At 40.9% G+C, this 14,331-nt stretch overlaps 1 pseudogene; it reads left to right on the top strand.

Moving 5' to 3' along the window:
- Positions 1-10,632: 10,632 nt before the first annotated feature.
- Positions 10,633-14,074, top strand: LOC118381931 (major histocompatibility complex class I-related gene protein-like; annotated as a pseudogene).
- The last annotated feature ends 257 nt before the right edge of the window (positions 14,075-14,331 follow it).

Below are 14,331 nucleotides of genomic sequence, written 5' to 3'. Positions count from 1 at the left end.
TGATCAGAGTCTTCCTGTTTGTCTAGCTGATCAGAGTCTTCCTGTTTGTCTAACTGATCAGAGTCTTTCTGTTTGTCTAACTGATCAGTCTTCCTGTTTGTCTAGCTGATCAGAGTCTTCCTGTTTGTCTAGCTGATCAGAGTCTTCCTGTTTGTCTAGCTGATCAGAGTCTTCCTGTTTGTCTAACTGATCAGTCTTCCTGTTTGTCTAACTGATCAGTCTTCCTGTTTGTCTAGCTGATCAGTCTTCCTGTTAGTCTAACTGATCAGAGTCTTCCTGTTTGTCTAACTGATCAGTCTTCCTGTTTGTCTAGCTGATCAAAGTCTTCCTGTTTGTCTAACTGATCAGGGTCTTCCTGTTTGTCAAACTGATCAGGGTCTTCCTGTTTGTCTAACTGATCAGGGTCTTCCTGTTTGTCTAGCTGATCAGGGTCTTCCTGTTTGTCTAACTGATCAGGGTCTTCCTGTTTGTCTAGCTGATCAAAGTCTTCCTGTTTGTCTAACTGATCAGGGTCTTCCTGTTTGTCAAACTGATCAGGGTCTTCCTGTTTGTCTAACTGATCAGTCTTCCTGTTTGTCTAGCTGATCAGAGTCTTCCTGTTTGTCTAGCTGATCAGAGTCTTCCTGTTTGTCTAACTGATCAGGGTCTTCCTGTTTGTCTAGCTGATCAAAGTCTTCCTGTTTGTCTAGCTGATCAGAGTCTTCCTGTTTGTCAAGCTGATCAGGGTCTTCCTGTTTGTCTAACTGATCAGTCTTCCTGTTTGTCTAGCTGATCAGAGTCTTCCTGTTTGTCTAGCTGATCAGAGTCTTCCTTTTTGTCTAGCTGATCAGGGTCTTCCTGTTTGTCTAACTGATCAGTCTTCCTGTTTGTCTAGCTGATCAGTCTTCCTGTTTGTCTAACTGATCAGGGTCTTTCTGTTTGTCTAGCTGATCAGTCTTCCTGTTTGTCTAACTGATGGTCTTCCTGTTTGTCTAGCTGATCAGAGTCTTCCTGTTTGTCTAGCTGATCAGAGTCTTCCTGTTTGTCTAACTGATCAGGGTCTTCCTGTTTGTCTAACTGATCAGGGTCTTCCTGTTTGTCTAGCTGATCAGAGTCTTCCTGTTTGTCTAGCTGATCAGAGTCTTCCTGTTTGTCTAACTGATCAGAGTCTTCCTGTTTGTCTAACTGATCAGTCTTCCTGTTTGTCTAGCTGATCAGAGTCTTCCTGTTTGTCTAGCTGATCAGAGTCTTCCTGTTTGTCTAGCTGATCAGAGTCTTCCTGTTTGTCTAACTGATCAGTCTTCCTGTTTGTCTAACTGATCAGTCTTCCTGTTTGTCTAGCTGATCAGTCTTCCTGTTAGTCTAACTGATCAGTCTTCCTGTTTGTCTAACTGATCAGGGTCTTCCTGTTTGTCTAACTGATCAGGGTCTTCCTGTTTGTCTAACTGATCAGGGTCTTCCTGTTTGTCTAGCTGATCAGAGTCTTCCTGTTTGTCTAACTGATCAGGGTCTTCCTGTTTGTCTAACTGATCAGGGTCTTCCTGTTTGTCTAGCTGATCAGAGTCTTCTTGTTTGTCTAACTGATCAGGGTCTTCCTGTTTGTCTAACTGATCAGGGTCTTCCTGTTTGTCTAACTGATCAGGGTCTTCCTGTTTGTCTAACTGATCAGGGTCTTCCTGTTTGTCTAGCTGATCAGAGTCTTCCTGTTTGTCAAGCTGATCAGGGTCTTCCTGTTTGTCTAACTGATCAGAGTATTCCTGTTTGTCTAGCTGATCAGAGTCTTCCTGTTTGTCTAGCTGATCAGAGTCTTCCTGTTTGTCTAACTGATCAGAGTCTTCCTGTTTGTCTAGCTGATCAGAGTCTTCCTGTTTGTCTAGCTGATCAGTCTTCCTGTTTGTCTAACTGATCAGAGTCTTCCTGTTTGTCTAGCTGATCAGGGTCTTCCTGTTTGTCTAGCTGATCAGTCTTCCTGTTTGTCTAACTGATCAGAGTCTTCCTGTTTGTCTAGCTGATCAGTCTTCCTGTTTGTCTAGCTGATCAGGGTCTTCCTGTTTGTCTAACTGATCAGAGTCTTCCTGTTTGTCTAACTGATCAGAGTCTTCCTGTTTGTCTTCCTGTTTGTCTACTGATCAGAGTCTTCCTGTTTGTCTAACTGATCAGTCTTCCTGTTTGTCTAACTGATCAGAGTCTTCCTGTTTGTCTAACTGATCAGAGTCTTCCTGTTTGTCTAACTGATCAGAGTCTTCCTGTTTGTCTCACTGATCAGAGTCTTCCTGTTTGTCTAACTGATCAGAGTCTTCCTGTTTGTCTAACTGATCAGTCTTCCTGTTTGTCTAACTGATCAGAGTCTTCCTGTTTGTCTAACTGATCAGAGTCTTCCTGTTTGTCTAACTGATCAGAGTCTTCCTGTTTGTCTAACTGATCAGAGTCTTCCTGTTTGTCTAACTGATCAGAGTCTTCCTGTTTGTCTAACTGATCAGAGTCTTCCTGTTTGTCTAACTGATCAGAGTCTTCCTGTTTGTCTAGCTGATCAGAGTCTTCCTGTTTGTCTAGCTGATCAGAGTCTTCCTGTTTGTCTAGCTGATCAGAGTCTTCCTGTTTGTCTAGCTGATCAGAGTCTTCCTGTTTGTCTAACTGATCAGAGTCTTCCTGTTTGTCTAACTGATCAGTCTTCCTGTTTGTCTAGCTGATCAGAGTCTTCCTGTTTGTCTAGCTGATCAGAGTCTTCCTGTTTGTCTAGCTGATCAGATTCTTCCTGTTTGTCTAACTGATCAGTCTTCCTGTTTGTCTAACTGATCAGTCTTCCTGTTTGTCTAACTGATCAGAGTCTTCCTGACCATTGTTGTGCATGGGTTATTGAACTGTCAGTCCCTGGGGATCAATGAACAGGACCAGGCTTATCTGGAATTTTTCTGGAGAATCATCTGTGGGACACCCATGGTGCACAGTAAAGAATCAAATGTTCTCTTGAGTCTGAGGTCAGGAACAGTTCTGATTAAATATCAAAACAAGAGGGCCATCTCCAGTGCATTGTAACATGTGTGATGGGAATTACTTCACTGGGAATGTCTAGCAGTAAACATGTGGTTTCAATTAACAAGGGAACAACATGAGCAATGCCCTGGTCGGTACTTGTTTTGTGCGTGTGTGTTTGCGTGTGTGAAAGAGAGTGTGTGTGAGTGTGTACGTGCAAGTCTGTGTGCCATATTCTGTTTGAGCATACAATGTGTGCGTGTGTGCGTGCGTGCGTGCGTGCGTGTGTGTGCGTGTGTGCGTGTGTGCGTGTGTCTGCTGTCTGTGTCCTGTGATAAAGCACAGAGGGGACTCTTCTTGTCAGATCTAAGTTTCCTGCCATCTAGAACAGACAGACCACTCATACCTGGAGTTTCAACCTCAGACATGAGACTTAATTCCTTGGAAAGGGCTCTCAACGTCTCCTGCTTCTAAAGCAGAGAAGCCCTTAGACAGGAATAAATACTACTATATTGCTGCAGTGCCTGGGACTAGGACTACACATACCTGTATAATGGACCACACAGGTTAAACTACAACAACGTCTTTACATGTTTCTAGTTGTCTCAAAGTCAGTCCCCCTGCCCTCTCTGTCTGCTCCCCAATCCTCTATTAGAGTTTGTGCCCACACCTCAGTCACGCACATACACACACCTGCAGCTGTGACTTTAAGTGATGGACGCTTTCCTAGAAGGATCGCCGATACAGAGGAAAGGGACACACACATGCACTGATCAAATATGTGGTCTTCATGAGTTTCACACACATCCAAGCACCAGGCACATACACTTTAAACCAAACCAGCACATACATCATGCATTGATGTAAATAGAAAATATGAGCTAAAGAATGAACTATGTTTCTCAGATTAGGATTCAATACTTAGTTCCTATATTATTCAGCCTTAGTTCCTATTGGATTCATCCCTTAGTTCCTATATTATTCAGCCCTTAGTTCCTATATTATTCATCCCTTAGTTCCTATATTATTCAGCCCTTAGTTCCTATATTATTCAGCCCTTAGTTCCTATATTATTCATCCCTTAGTTCCTATATTATTCAGCCCTTAGTTCCTATATTATTCATCCCTTAGTTCCTATATTATTCAGCCCTTAGTTCCTATATTATTCAGCCCTTAGTTCCTATAGGATTCAGCCCTTAGTTCTTATTGGATTTAGCCCTTAGTTCCTATATTATTCATCCCTTAGTTTCTATATTATTCACCCCTTAGTTCCTATTGGATTCAGCCCTTAGTTCTTATTGGATTTAGCCCTTAGTTCCTATATTATTCATCCCTTAGTTTCTATATTATTCACCTCTTAGTTCCTATTGGATTCAGCCCTTAGTTCCTATATTATTCAGTCCTTAGTTCCTATATTATTCAGCCCTTAGTTCCTATATTATTCAGCCCTTAGTTCCTATATTATTCAGCCCTTAGTTCCTATATTATTCAGCCCTTAGTTCCTATATTATTCAGTCCTTAGTTCCTATATTATTCAGCCCTTAGTTCCTATATTATTCAGCCCTTAGTTCCTATATTATTCAGCCCTTAGTTCCTATATTATTCAGCCCTTAGTTCCTATATTATTCAGCCCTTAGTTTCTATATTATTCAGCCCTTAGTTTCTATATTATTCACCTCTTAGTTCCTATTGGATTCAGCCCTTAGTTCCTATATTATTCATCCCTTAGTTCCTATATTATTCAGCCCTTAGTTCCTATTGGATTCAGCCCTTAGTTCCTATTGGATTCAGCCCTTAGTTCCTATATTATTCAGCCCTTAGTTCCTATATTATTCAGCCCTTAGTTCCTATTGGATTCAGCCCTTAGTTCCTATTGGATTCAGCCCTTAGTTCCTATATTATTCAGCCCTTAGTTCCTATATTATTCAGCCCTTAGTTCCTATATTATTCAGCCCTTAGTTCCTATATTATTCAGCCCTTAGTTCCTATATTATTCATCCCTTAGTTCCTATATTATTCAGCCCTTAGTTCCTATTGGATTCAGCCCTTAGTTCCTATATTATTCAGCCCTTAGTTCCTATATTATTCAGCCCTTAGTTCCTATTGGATTCAGCCCTTAGTTCCTATATTATTCAGCTCTTAGTTCCTATTGGATTCAGCCCTTAGTTCCTATATTATTCAGCCCTTAGTTCCTATATTATTCAGCTCTTAGTTCCTATTGGATTCAGCCCTTAGTTCCTATATTATTCAGCCCTTAGTTCCTATATTATTCAGCTCTTAGTTCCTATTGGATTCAGCTCTTAGTTCCTATATTATTCAGCCCTTAGTTCCTATTGGATTCAGCCCTTAGTTCCTATATTATTCAGCCCTTAGTTCCTATATTATTCAGCTCTTAGTTCCTATTGGATTCAGCCCTTAGTTCCTATATTATTCAGCCCTTAGTTCCTATATTATTCAGCTCTTAGTTCCTATTGGATTCAGCTCTTAGTTCCTATATTATTCAGCTCTTAGTTCCTATTGGATTCAGCCCTTAGTTCCTATATTATTCAGCTCTTAGTTCCTATTGGATTCAGCTCTTAGTTCCTATATTATTCAGCCCTTAGTTCCTATATTATTCAGCCCTTAGTTCCTATATTATTCACCTCTTATTTCCTATATTATTCAGCTCTTAGTTCCTATTGGATTCAGCCCTTAGTTCCTATATTATTCAGCCCTTAGTTCCTATATTATTCAGCCCTTAGTTCCTATATTATTCAGCCCTTAGTTCCTATAGGATTCAGACTTTAGTTCCTATTGGATTCAGCTCTTAGTTCCTATATTATTCAGCCCTTAGTTCCTATATTATTCAGCCCTTAGTTCCTATATTATTCACCTCTTATTTCCTATATTATTCAGCTCTTAGTTCCTATAGGATTCAGCCCTTAGTTCCTATATTATTCAGCTCTTAGTTCCTATATTATTCAGCCCTTAGTTCCTATATTATTCACCTCTTAGTTCCTATTGGATTCAGCCCTTAGTTCCTATATTATTCATCCCTTAGTTCCTATATTATTCAGCCCTTAGTTCCTATTGGATTCAGCCCTTAGTTCCTATTGGATTCAGCCCTTAGTTCCTATATTATTCAGCCCTTAGTTCCTATATTATTCAGCCCTTAGTTCCTATATTATTCAGCTCTTAGTTCCTATTGGATTCAGCCCTTAGTTCCTATATTATTCAGCCCTTAGTTCCTATATTATTCAGCTCTTAGTTCCTATTGGATTCAGCTCTTAGTTCCTATATTATTCAGCCCTTAGTTCCTATTGGATTCAGCCCTTAGTTCCTATATTATTCAGCCCTTAGTTCCTATATTATTCAGCTCTTAGTTCCTATTTGATTCAGCCCTTAGTTCCTATATTATTCAGCCCTTAGTTCCTATATTATTCAGCTCTTAGTTCCTATTGGATTCAGCTCTTAGTTCCTATATTATTCAGCTCTTAGTTCCTATTGGATTCAGCCCTTAGTTCCTATATTATTCAGCTCTTAGTTCCTATTGGATTCAGCTCTTAGTTCCTATATTATTCAGCCCTTAGTTCCTATATTATTCAGCCCTTAGTTCCTATATTATTCACCTCTTATTTCCTATATTATTCAGCTCTTAGTTCCTATTGGATTCAGCCCTTAGTTCCTATATTATTCAGCCCTTAGTTCCTATATTATTCAGCCCTTAGTTCCTATATTATTCAGCCCTTAGTTCCTATAGGATTCAGACTTTAGTTCCTATTGGATTCAGCTCTTAGTTCCTATATTATTCAGCCCTTAGTTCCTATATTATTCAGCCCTTAGTTCCTATATTATTCACCTCTTATTTCCTATATTATTCAGCTTAGTTCCTATAGGATTCAGCCCTTAGTTCCTATATTATTCAGCCCTTAGTTTCTATATTATTCAGCCCTTAGTTTCTATATTATTCACCTCTTAGTTCCTATTGGATTCAGCCCTTAGTTCCTATATTATTCATCCCTTAGTTCCTATATTATTCAGCCCTTAGTTCCTATTGGATTCAGCCCTTAGTTCCTATTGGATTCAGCCCTTAGTTCCTATATTATTCAGCCCTTAGTTCCTATATTATTCAGCCCTTAGTTCCTATTGGATTCAGCCCTTAGTTCCTATTGGATTCAGCCCTTAGTTCCTATATTATTCAGCCCTTAGTTCCTATATTATTCAGCCCTTAGTTCCTATATTATTCAGCCCTTAGTTCCTATATTATTCAGCCCTTAGTTCCTATATTATTCAGCCCTTAGTTCCTATATTATTCAGCCCTTAGTTCCTATTGGATTCAGCCCTTAGTTCCTATATTATTCAGCCCTTAGTTCCTATATTATTCAGCCCTTAGTTCCTATATTATTCAGCTCTTAGTTCCTATTGGATTCAGCCCTTAGTTCCTATATTATTCAGCCCTTAGTTCCTATATTATTCAGCTCTTAGTTCCTATTGGATTCAGCTCTTAGTTCCTATATTATTCAGCTCTTAGTTCCTATTGGATTCAGCCCTTAGTTCCTATAGGATTCAGACTTTAGTTCCTATTGGATTCAGCTCTTAGTTCCTATATTATTCAGCCCTTAGTTCCTATATTATTCAGCCCTTAGTTCCTATATTATTCACCTCTTATTTCCTATATTATTCAGCTCTTAGTTCCTATAGGATTCAGCCCTTAGTTCCTATATTATTCACCTCTTATTTCCTATATTATTCAGCTCTTAGTTCCTATAGGATTCAGCCCTTAGTTCCTATATTATTCAGCCCTTAGTTCCTATTGGATTCAGCCCTTAGTTCCTATATTATTCAGCCCTTAGTTCCTATATTATTCAGCCCTTAGTTCCTATATTATTCAGCCCTTAGTTCCTATATTATTCAGCCCTTAGTTCCTATATTATTCAGCCCTTAGTTCCTATATTATTCATCCCTTAGTTCCTATATTATTCATCCCTTAGTTCCTATATTATTCATCCCTTAGTTCCTATATTATTCAGCCCTTAGTTCCTATATTATTCAGCCCTTAGTTCCTATTGGATTCAGCCCTTAGTTCCTATATTATTCAGCCCTTAGTTCCTATATTATTCATCCCTTAGTTCCTATATTATTCATCCCTTAGTTCCTATATTATTCAGCCCTTAGTTCCTATATTATTCAGCCCTTAGTTCCTATATTATTCATCCCTTAGTTCCTATATTATTCAGCCCTTAGTTCGTATTGGATTCAGCCGTTGGTTCCTATTGGATTCAGCCCTTAGTTCCTATAGGATTCAGCCCTTAGTTCCTATTGGATTCAGCCGTTGGTTCCTATAGGATTCAGCCCTTAGTTCCTATATTATTCAGCCCTTAGTTCCTATATTATTCAGCCCTTAGTTCGTATTGGATTCAGCCGTTGGTTCCTATTGGATTCAGCTCTTAGTTCCTATATTATTCAGCCCTTAGTTCCTATAGGATTCAGCCCTTAGTTCCTATATTATTCAGCCCTTAGTTCCTATATTATTCAGCCCTTAGTTCGTATTGGATTCAGCCGTTGGTTCCTATAGGATTCAGCCCTTAGTTCCTATATTATTCAGCCCTTAGTTCCTATATTATTCATCCCTTAGTTCCTATAGGATTCAGCCCTTAGTTCCTATATTATTCAGCCCTTAGTTCCTATATTATTCAGCCCTTAGTTCGTATTGGATTCAGCCGTTGGTTCCTATTGGATTCAGCCTTTGGTTCCTACAGGATTCAGCCGTTAGTTCCTTCAGGATTCAGCCGTTAGTTCCTACAGGATTCAGCCGTTAGTTCCTACAGGATTCAGCCTTTGGTTCCTACAGGATTCAGCCGTTGGTTCCTACAGGATTCAGCCGTTGGTTCCTACAGGATTCAGCCGTTAGTTCCTATTGGATTCAGCCGTTAGTTCCTACAGGATTCAGCCGTTGGTTCCTACTGGATTCAGCCGTTAGTTCCTACATGATTCAGCCGTTAGTTCCTACTGGATTCAGCCGTTAGTTCCTACAGGATTCAGCCGTTAGTTCCTACAGGATTCAGCCGTTAGTTCCTACATGATTCAGCCGTTAGTTCCTACAGGATTCAGCCGTTAGTTCCTACAGGATTCAGCCGTTAGTTCCTACATGATTCAGCCGTTAGTTCCTACATGATTCAGCCGTTAGTTCCTACATGATTCAGCCGTTAGTTCCTACAGGATTCAGCCGTTAGTTCCTACATGATTCAGCCGTTAGTTCCTACAGGATTCAGCCGTTAGTTCCTACAGGATTCAGCCGTTAGTTCCTACATGATTCAGCCGTTAGTTCCTACATGATTCAGCCGTTAGTTCCTACTGGATTCAGCCGTTAGTTCCTACATGATTCAGCCGTTAGTTCCTACATGATTCAGCCGTTAGTTCCTACAGGATTCAGCCGTTAGTTCCTACAGGATTCAGCCGTTAGTTCCTACAGGATTCAGCCGTTAGTTCCTACATGATTCAGCCGTTAGTTCCTACAGGATTCAGCCGTTAGTTCCTACTGGATTCAGCCGTTAGTTCCTACTGGATTCAGCTGTTAGTTCCTACTGGATTCAGCCGTTAGTTCCTACTGGATTCAGCCGTTAGTTCCTACAGGATTCAGCCGTTAGTTCCTACAGGATTCAGCCGTTAGTTCCTACAGGATACATACAATAATACTGCCTTATAGATTAGGAAGTAGCCTATAGCTTTATAGGTAGTATAATATATATTTCTGTATGTTGTCTTTAAACATTGTGTTTTGTATCATAAATGAAACTAAAGAATTTACATTCTCTGCCAAATAAAAAAGTATGTCGCTGTTATTTTGTTGTCAGTCATATCCCTTTCATACACAGAATGAAATCCCACTCATGTACAGTACCTGCTTCTTTTTGCTTGCTATGTTTGTGTATCTGACAGGGGAAGGTGGTAAAAAACAAGGTCAAATAATACTCACCTAAAGACCTAGTCATGATTGCTCCATTTTCAAACACCCTGTAACCAGAATCCAGCTATCAGGTCTGTGTGAACTCTTCTCTGATTTTGTGCAGGTAAATTCATTAACACCTCCATGGTTTAACACCTCCCTAATCTGAAATGCAAACAGCCCTGATGGCTTAATAATCCCCCTGCCCCCCCACTGCAGACAGTGAGTAACGTGGCCATGGCTTGCTATATAAAGCAGGCAGAGGGAATCAAGGCATTCAGTTACTGTTTGATTGAACGTTAGACTGGGAAAAACAAGTGACCTAAACGACTTTCAGCATGGTTTGATCGTCGGTGCCAGACGCACCAGATCCATTATCTCAGAAATGGCCACCCTCCTGGGTATTTGACGCAAGGCGGCGCCTAGGGTTTTAGAATGGTGCGACAAGTCAAAAACATCCTGTCAGTGGCAGTCTTGTGGGCCAAAACAGCTTGTTGATGAGCGAGGTCGAAGGAGAATGGCAAGAACCATGCAAGCTAACAGGAGGGCCACAAACAGACAAATAACAGTGCAGTACAACAGTGTTGTGCAGAACGGCGTCTCCAAACGCACATCTTGACGATCCTTGTCACGGATGCAGCAGACGACCACACCGGGTTCCACTCCTATCAGCTAAAACCAAGAAGAAGCGTCTCCCGTGGGCACGCGATCACCAACACTGGACAAATGAGGAATGGAAAAACGTTGCCTGAAACATGACAGTGAGTTCAGTTTACTTGAGTGGCCTGGTCAGTCCCTAGACCTCAACCCAATAGAGCATGACATGGAACGGGCTGGTCACAGCATGAATATACCACCGTCCAATCTGCAGCAACTGTGTGATGCCGTGGAACGTTTCAGGCACCTTGTAGAATTCCCTGAATAATTCATGCTATTATGGAGGCAAAGGAGGATTCGACCCGGTACTAAAGAACTCAAGGACACCTGGATTGTACAATCTTTGCACATTATTCTTTTAAAGATTCTTCAAGCTTTTTCAAGATATTTTTTTATCATTGTATAAAGCTATTTTTATGTTTGCAAATAGATTTTCAATTTGATTTAAGTCAAAATTGTAACTAGGCCACAGTGTATATTTGGCCTTGTGTTTTAGGTATTGTCCTGCTGAAAGGTGATTTTTTCTCCCAGTGTCTGTTGGAAAGCAAACTATAGCAGGATTTCCTCTAGGATTGTGCCTGTGCTTAGCTCTTTACCATGGCACTTTGAGATTTATTTTAAACTGCAAAACCCTTGCACTGGGTCGTGAGGTGGGTGCAGGCAGCGAACGGTTGAAAAGCATGCATTTGGTTTTACTAGCATTTAAGAGCAGTTGGAGGCCACGGAAGGAGTGTTGTATAGCATTGAAGCTCGTTTGTACAGTGGGGCAAAAAAGTATTAAGTCAGCCACCAATTGTGCAAGTTCTCCCACTTAAAAAGATGAGAGAGGCCTGTAATTTTCATCATAGGTACACTTCAACTATGATAGACAAAATTAGAAAAAAAATCCAGAAAATCACATTGTAGGATTTTTAATGAATTTATTTGCAAATTATGGTGGAAAATAAGTATTTGGTTACCTACAAACAAGCAAGATTTCTGGCTCTCACAGACCTGTAACTTCTTCTTTAAGAAGCTCCTCTGTCCTCCACTCATTACCTGTATTAATGGCACCTGTTTGAACTTGTTATCAGTATAAAATTCACCTGTCCACAACCTCAAACAGTCACACTCCAAACTCCACTATGGCCAAGACCAAAATAGCTGTCAAAGGACACCAGAAACAAAATTGTAGACCTGCACCAGGCTGGGAAGACTGAATCTGTAATAGGTAAGCAGCTTGGTTTGAAGAAATCAACTGTGGGAGCAATTATTAGGAAATGGAAGACATACAAGACCACTGTTAATCTCTCTCGATCTGGGGCTCCACGCAAGATCTCACCCCATGGGGTCAAAATTATCACAAGAACGGTGAGCAAAATTCCCAGAACCACACGGGGGGACCTAGTGAATGACCTGCAGAGAGCTGGGACCAAAGTAACAACGCCTACCATCAGTAACACACTACGCCGCCAATGACACAAATCCTGCAGTGCCAGACGTGTCCCCCTGATTAAGCCAGTACATGTCCAGGCCCATCTGAAGTTTGCTAGAGAGCATTTGGATGATCCAGAAGAAGTTTGGGAGAATGTCATATGGTCAGATGAAGCTAAAATATAACTTTTTGGTAAAAACTAAACTCGTCGTGTTTGGAGGACAAAGAATGCTGAGTTGCATCCAAAGAACACCATAGCTACTGTGAAGCATGGGGGTGGAAACATCATGCTTTGGGGCTGTTTTTCTGCAAAGGGACCAGGACGACTGATCCGTGTAAAGGAAAGAATGAATGGGGCCATGTATCGTGAGATTTTGAGTGAAAACCTCCTTCCATCAGCAAGGGTATTGAAGATGAAACGGTGCTGGGTCTTTCAGCATGACAATGATCCCAAACACACCGTACGGGCAACGAAGGAGTGGCTTTGTAAGAAGCATTTCAAGGTCCTGGAGTGGCCTAGCCAGTCTCCAGATCTCAACCCCATAGAAAATATTTGGAGTGAGTTGAAAGTCCGAGTTGCCCAGCAACAGCCCCAAAACATCACTGCTCTAGAGGAGATCTGCATGGAGGAATGGGCCAAAATACCAGCAACAGTGTGTGAAAATCTTGTGAAGACTTACAGAAAACGTTTGACCTCTGTCATTGCCAACAAAGGGTATATAACAAAGTATTGAGATAAACTTTTGTTATTGACCAAATACTTATTTTCCACCATAATTTTTAAATAAATTCATAAAAAATCCTACAATGTGATTTTCTGGATTTTATTTCTAATTTTGTCTGTCATAGTTGAAGTGTAATTACAGGCCTCTCTCATCTTTTTAAGTGGGAGAACTTGCACAATTGGTGGCTGACTAAATATGTTTTTGCCCTACTGTATGTTAGTTAGCACAGTGTCCAAGGAAGTGCCAGAAGTATACAGAATGGTGTCGTCTGCATAGAGGTGGATCAGGGAATCGCCCGCAGCAAGAGTGACATCATTGATATATACAGAGAGAAGAGTCGGCCCGAGAATTGAACCCTGTGGTACCCCCATAGAGACTGCCAGAGGTCCGAAAGTAATCACAGGTGTTGATTGGGAGAGCTAGCTAAGACAACAGGTAAGACAACAACAGCTAATCAGCTAAAACAACAACAACAGGTAAAATGGTGATGAATGGTCAGAGAGGGTCGGTTAACTACACACAGAGCCTGAAAGCGAGATCATCAGATCTGAAGCGCTTCAATTCCACCAAAGGTATTCATGTTCAACAGAGGCTGGCTGGGTGTGAAATGTCGGACAATGGAGAACCGGCACTTATCATATCTAGGGACAGTTTCAATGGAATTTATGCAGATTTAGCAATATATTCCAACATGACACATTATTCATACAATTCTGGAAACCTCCTGCAGCCATGGAGTAAGGTGCATCAAACATATGTAAAAGGCCTTTATCAGACCATTTACCTGAACATTTGCATGGACACTTTAAAAACGTTCCTAGAGAAAGAGAAGAAATGTATAATGCATAAAGTGCGGCCCAGAGTCAGGCATATCCAGAAAGCCATGTCTGGACGGGTCCAGCAGTCTGGCGTTTGGTTTCTATCCCCGCCACATCAACCTGACCCTGCTGAGAGACGGTCAGCCAATAGGAGAACAGGCTTTGAATAGTGGGCAGCTGCTGCCCAATGGAGACGACACGTATCAGCTGTGGAAGAGTCTGTAGGTCAGTACAGAGGAACTGAGAGAGAGACGCAACTACACCTGCACTGCCTCCCACCTCAGTCTGGACAACAAGCTGGATGTCAGCTGGGTACCTGAGTCTGGAGCAGACAGATCTGACTATCCTGTCAGCTCTACTGGTAATGGTGTCCATAACTATTCTAATCTGCATTTCCGTTTGCCTAAGGAGGAGAAGAGAGGCTGGCTCCCAGACATTGTCACAGCTCTCCAACCATGTTGATGCCCAAGTGGCTGAGCACATTAGCCTGTTTTCACATTGTGAGAGCTGCTATATTTACTGCTGCCACTCATGCAGTGACTTTCTCAATTCAAGCTCATCGACAATATGTGCAGTAGCCTAATAAAGAGAAGTCCTTGTTTTTTATGATACAGTAGTGCATTAATGTTCCAAAAACATGTACTCTCATTGATATGACACTGATTTGTATGTGATATGTAAAATAAATGTTCTATTAAAATTCATGTTGCAAATAGATCATTAGAGTTTAATTAATTAGCAATGAGCAGAGGGAAATCTTACCTGGAAGCAAAATAAAAATACCAGGAACCCCAATCACACGCTGTCTTTCACACCAGAATACCAGGAACCCCAATCACA

The sequence above is a fragment of the Oncorhynchus keta genome, chromosome 34 (assembly GCF_023373465.1).
Source record: "Oncorhynchus keta strain PuntledgeMale-10-30-2019 chromosome 34, Oket_V2, whole genome shotgun sequence".
Lineage (NCBI taxonomy): Eukaryota > Metazoa > Chordata > Actinopteri > Salmoniformes > Salmonidae > Oncorhynchus > Oncorhynchus keta.
This window is presented reverse-complemented; position numbering and strand designations above follow the sequence as displayed.